Source organism: Chaetodon auriga, chromosome 13 (assembly GCF_051107435.1).
Source record: "Chaetodon auriga isolate fChaAug3 chromosome 13, fChaAug3.hap1, whole genome shotgun sequence".
NCBI lineage: Eukaryota > Metazoa > Chordata > Actinopteri > Chaetodontiformes > Chaetodontidae > Chaetodon > Chaetodon auriga.
This window is the reverse complement of record NC_135086.1, coordinates 15,615,454-15,621,501: the sequence shown is the minus strand read 5'-3', so window position 1 is coordinate 15,621,501 and position 6,048 is coordinate 15,615,454.

Here is a 6,048-nt window from a genome sequence, read left to right as displayed (position 1 = left end):
TTGACTTTGTTGTACTCGAAAATTAGCGTGCAATGGGTTCATGTGATCATTTGTATTTACTGAAAACCATTATGATACCACTTTTGATGCATGTTTAATTCAACAAGGTGACTTGTTATTGTTTTTTTTGTTGGTTTTTTTTTGTCATTAACAGTAAGAGAGCTTTTGTCAGCTGAGAAGTTCAGTTTCAGAAGAAACCGACCGAGGTCAGGAGGATCAGGTTTGTGAGTTCAGTTGTACAACCTTGATGTTTCTTATTGTTTCTCTGTGGTCTCAGCTGTAACTGGGCTGTTACATCATCAGTCTATGTCAGAAACATCCAGACACCCCACGTAAAAAGACCTTTCCTCCATATACTGAAAGACTAGCGTCGAATGATTGTTAAGTTTCAAGTATTTCAGGATTACAAACCATTATTGGTGTGCATGCTCCAGCGAAGAGTAATTAAAGAGTGATTAAGAAGGACGGTGTGAGGCACTGAACACTCCGGCACACTGAATTTTGAATAGAAAGGAGACGATGAATGAATTTCTCCCACTGCAAGCTATCAATTATATATAACTTCATCCCCTCTGAGGAAATCTACCTGTTTAAATAGATGCTGTGATTATTTGACACCCCAGGGCTTTTTGTATGAACGTGTGTGTGTCTCTGAGAGTGTGTGTGCACGCACGTGTGTGCATGCTTGTTTGTGTTCGGGTGTTTCTCATCCTACTTGTACTGATGTGGAATAACAAGCAGTGAAAAACATGCCGAATTTAGTTTTATGCTCTTAAGACGGTCCCATGCATATAATTGTTGTCAGACATTTTGACTATTTTTCCATATCGTTTCCCTTATTAAATGACCTTTGTTTGCTTGCCTGTTTTGCTGGCATGCAGGAAGCTGCGTGAAGGGAGTCTGCAGTTGTGAAACAATGCAGCAGTGACAAACTTAATTTAGCATGCTTGATAGATGACTATACTGTTGCTACTTACTTTCCAGGTTAAACATTATAACCCAGTCTAAGTTCTGTTTAGTTACCAAGAAACATTTTTAAAGAAAAGTATTTGCCAAGACTCAAAGTATTAATACTTAAAGTATTTTAGATTGTACACATCAACGTCTGTTTACAGGTTTTGGGAGTACCTCTCCATGCAATATGTGAAAAAAGATGTATAAAAGCATCTGTGGCTCCAGAGGGGGATGTCTGAAGTCTGATAAACTGCCTCAAAAGATGTAGCTCGAGTCAGCGTCAGCCGAGGCTGAAAAACTACAAGCTTGAAAACGAATAAACTCGAGGCTCGAATGGCTCGAGGCTACATTAGCCACTACAAGTATAACACAGCAGAATCTGTGGCAAAACCATCTGCAGTCAAGTTGCATCATGACTCATGTAGGCACCAGGTTTTCACAAGGAAGACAAACATGTGCATTTTGTTTTCCCTGCAACCCAAGCTCATGCAATAAAGCAATCCCCTGTAGCAGCTAAAGCATGATTAGTGTATTTTATGTTTTAGTTTTATAGTCCCATCATATTGTTAACGTAAGGGACACGCTGTCACTTTGGTTAAATTCCGAAACAGTCAAATGTGACTGGAACCTGAGACGCTGTGGTTTTGTTGAACAGTTACCTGAAACTACAGTCTTGCCTAAACCTAACCACACGCTTCAGTCATGATGCAAACCCTGGCGCCCGATGAAAAAATGCTGCAGTATGAACGTGTCCATCAAAGCGTATTGTCAGAAGACATTTGTGGTATATAAACATAATTTCTTGTGAAAGGGTTGCAAAAACAGCATTATAATGAGTTTTTTCTCATATGAATTGGATTCATTGAAATCAGCACTAGATTTACCTGTTTCTCACCCCCGACAAACCATTTAATACCCTTTTTCTATATCTATGTCATCTACTATCAATACAAAATAATGCAAACAGAATGCCACTAAGAGCAGTTTGCCTAATATGCAGTGCAAAATCTGACTGATGGTACATCCTGTCATTTGATTTCTTTTGCCACTTGTCTAGCTTTCTTCTATCGTCTTTCCGATGCACACTTGCACACACACACACACCCACACAGACAAACATGCACAAACACATACAGATATGTGTGAAATATACCGTAAACACAGACTCAGAGAAGAACACACATTTACAGCAGATTTGCTTTCACCGTGTTCTGCAAGGGGCCAGGACAAGATGAATACTTAATCAGACAAACTGTTTAATCTCTCTCCTTGCTGCAACGTCCAACAAACAATTCACATTCCCTCTCCAAGCCTTCAATGTAAGAACTGTTCTCTGCTGCCACTGATTTAAATTCATGCACTGTGCATGCACATACAAGCGAATCATACAGTATTCAGGATGGAGAACAGAGGTATTAGCTCGTTTGATTTCTGTCTGTGTTCTGCCAGGGGCTTTCCGAGAGGCATCTCAAATATTCACAAACATCCATCAATGCCTGAAAGGGTCAGAGACTGGCTGCAGTCATACACACATACACACACACACACTCATAGGCAGTGAAACACATACACACAAATGTAGCGTGCACATTCAATTAGGTTCTTTGCTCCTGGAGTTTTCTTTAATCACGGTTTTTCAACCATCTCTTTCTCTGAGGCCTGCAGAAGGAGTGTGAGTGTGTGTCTGTGTGTGCATGCATGTGTGGGTACATCCCATGGGCTCCGAGTGTCTTGCAAAGAGATATATTCTTGATTCTGTACGTATATGTGACAACATACATATGTGTTTCAAAGTGTGTGGATAAGATTTGAGGGTTGAGGCTTCTTGTAGTAGGTCTATTTGTGTGTGTGAGGGCCCTGCAGAATCTGATAATACGATCATGCTTAAGGACTCCAATTTCATTCTAATGCTCCCAATATTGCTCTGCCCTCTTAATTTCCCAGTTGCAAATATTGAAGAGAAAGACGGAGGGGTAGCGAATGCAATCAAAACAGCTAATCAGTGCTAATCATGGTTAAGACATGCAGTTTGGAGAGGTTTTTCTTATGTTGATGTTGGTGAAAAGCATTGTTCTCTTCTCTTGCTTGTTAGTGCGGCCTCCGCTCACTCAGTCTCTGGTGAATATGGCCAAGGGCGCCTGTTGTCTGTTATTTCTGAAGACCTCATTCATTAACCTGGCATTCGGACAAAGAAAATCTTCGATGTATGTACACACACACACACACATCTGCAAATATGTACTGTAACAACAAACCAATACACTCAACAAGGCATGCGAGGTGGGAGGGGGCGCATAACAAGCGCTCCCGTGTCCGTATTGCATCAGACGTGTAACTTCTATAAGCAGTGATGCACTGATCACACAAATAGACACATGCAAACACACACACACAGACACAGACACACACACACACACACACACACACACACACACACACATTCAGAAGACCTTTTTCCCAGCCGTCAAATAAATTGATTAAGCTTGCTTCTTTTTTTCCTTCTGGCAGTCACAGCCCTCTGCAGACCTTTTGTCAACCTGTACCTTTTAAATAGATCTTCAGCCAATAATCAAATTCTGCTCCATCAGCCTTGCATTGAGAGAGAGAGATGCAGAGGAAGACCTGTGACAGTGAAGAAGTTTGTACGGTAGCACCTCATAATACATCCTCAGATTTACAGCGTAATTTTATCCTATGAATCTGGTACCCAAAAAAAGAGAAATACTTGCTGGTTCTTAGTGGTGCTTAAATGTAAATACAGCAGAGGAAAATTACAGGGAACAAGGGAGTGACAATTTGACATTTTAGAGGAAATGAGAAATAAATTACACTCTGTATAAGAATTTTTGTAAATAGTGTGGAGCTATGGGTACAATTCTGTGGGGAAAAAATGGGAAAAGCAGAGTTAGCAATAATTTTACAGAACTTATAGAGTAATTATTGGTATATTGTAATTCATAGTTACGATATGTTACCAAGACGAAAGGGACTTTGGGAAAAACTCTCAAAGATAGAGTATGATTGAAGAACATATAAAATATATGGAGTTCTCACCAATGCTGGGGTACAGCAATGTACTTAAAGGGGAATAAAAAGACTGCCTCTGCACCTGATGCCTTAAACCTTTCATAAAATTTTCAGAATTCAAGTCCAATCTCCTGACCTGACTCCCCATGTTGGTGAAAACCTGTGATTACTCATTAAAGAGGAAAACCCTGACCAACGTTTATGTCCCATCACCATATTGATACAGTAAATAAAAAAAACATATTGAAATAGGACAAAGTGTAAATCGTGGGCTGTATTACAAAATGTTACCGCTCATACCAGCCGGCAGCAGGGCACCAATCAGCCATTGTGGAAGCACAGGGAAGACTAAAGCTTCATTAACTGACTTTACTGCCTGCCTGACAGAACTCAGAGCTTCTTTAGCAATGCAAATGACATTATGCCTCCAGCTGTCAAAATGCAATCACACATACTCACACACACGCTTTCTTTGCATAGGCCTACTGCTTTGCTGTTATGATGTGTAGCAGCAAGAAGTAAAAAGGCGATTACAGCAGCCCCTGCTGGTGTGCGGTACAATTAAAGCATTTCCTCACTGCTTTAAAGCCTTCTCAGCTTTTACTCTTTATCCACCTCCACCACTGCTTCCCTCTCCTCAAACATAATCAACTCGGCTTTGAAAAGCCTGGAAAATGCACAGGCTGGCCTTTTTTTATGCTATATATAGCACTTCCTGGCAGAACATAATGACAGACACTATGATTACTAATCAAACTGAACAGCAGGCCAGAGAGCAGAGCAACATGGCTGTGACATATCTCCCCGGAGGCTGTGCAAATCCCATCAGAAATGTAATCTATTTGAAGTGTGCTGTTAATCATGTGTCACCTTTGAAATGTCTGAATTTCCTGTCCTTTTTTGACAGTTGAGTCTGTGGCCCCTCAGTGTGTGTGTATAAATAAAGGAAACGAGAGCCACCTCATACAGTGGTTGAGCCTTTGTTCCTCCGTGTGGGTGGTGAATATATACATGGATGTGGGTATGCTAAGCTACAGTCTACCGTAACTCATCTACATATGTTCTTATTTGTCACACAGATGAATGCAAATGGGATCTACAGGTTCGCAGATGATGACATTTCAAGCTCATTAAAATGATTTCTTCAACCTTTGCTTCAGCCTTTCTCTTTGTTACCTTCAAGCTGAAGTGGAGCAGAAAACACCTGCAAGGTCTTATGCTCCAGCAAGGCTGCAACACAGACTGAAATAAATGAAACTCACACGACGCTGGTCATCATCTTGTACCTCACTTTTATCCTATCGGCCTATTAGGTACCGTCTCTCAGCTAGTTCCAGCACCTGGTGCATTGGCAAAAACATTATACACAGCGTTCTCCATGCTCATATCTAGATGACAATGCTTTGTTCATCACATTATTACAGCCCATGAATAGGAGGCTGTGACTGATACATGATAATGATCAGATAAAACATGTTTTACTACTGTAATGTTTTCCCTGTGTCATTTGCAATATGGTACACATAGACACTTTTGGTGCAGTGTGTTTTTTATTATGTAGGAGTCAAACCATTTTATGTGTTCAACAGAACAGGCTCAGCTCCTGTAACACTTCTTGTTATTTCAGAGGCCATCAGAGGAAACATTGCTGCCTTTGACCCGTCTAACATTAAATAATTGTTCCGTAATTTTAGTCTGCAACTGACTGCTGAAGGTCGGTGTCCCTCTGAGGTTGTGTGAAGGAAACATGTGGGTGAGGTGGGGGTTATCAATCAAAATATAGCTGACCTTATCTGGACAGTTGTAAGATCACCTTTGTGTTTCTAACAGACCTGTGTGCCTCCAAGTGCAGGTGAGCAGCACCATGTCTCAAATCCAGGACTGAGAAGAAGAAGTGATAAATAAAAGTTCAGTTTTATTTTCAATCATTCTAATGCAGCACGTGTGGGAGAGAACATTTAAGATCTAATTATGTTGGCATACAAAGCGTTAACAATGAAAGTATAAAATGAGACAGTTGATGTCACTGAGGATCGTCATCTGAGGATACACGTTGTCTCTTTGCAG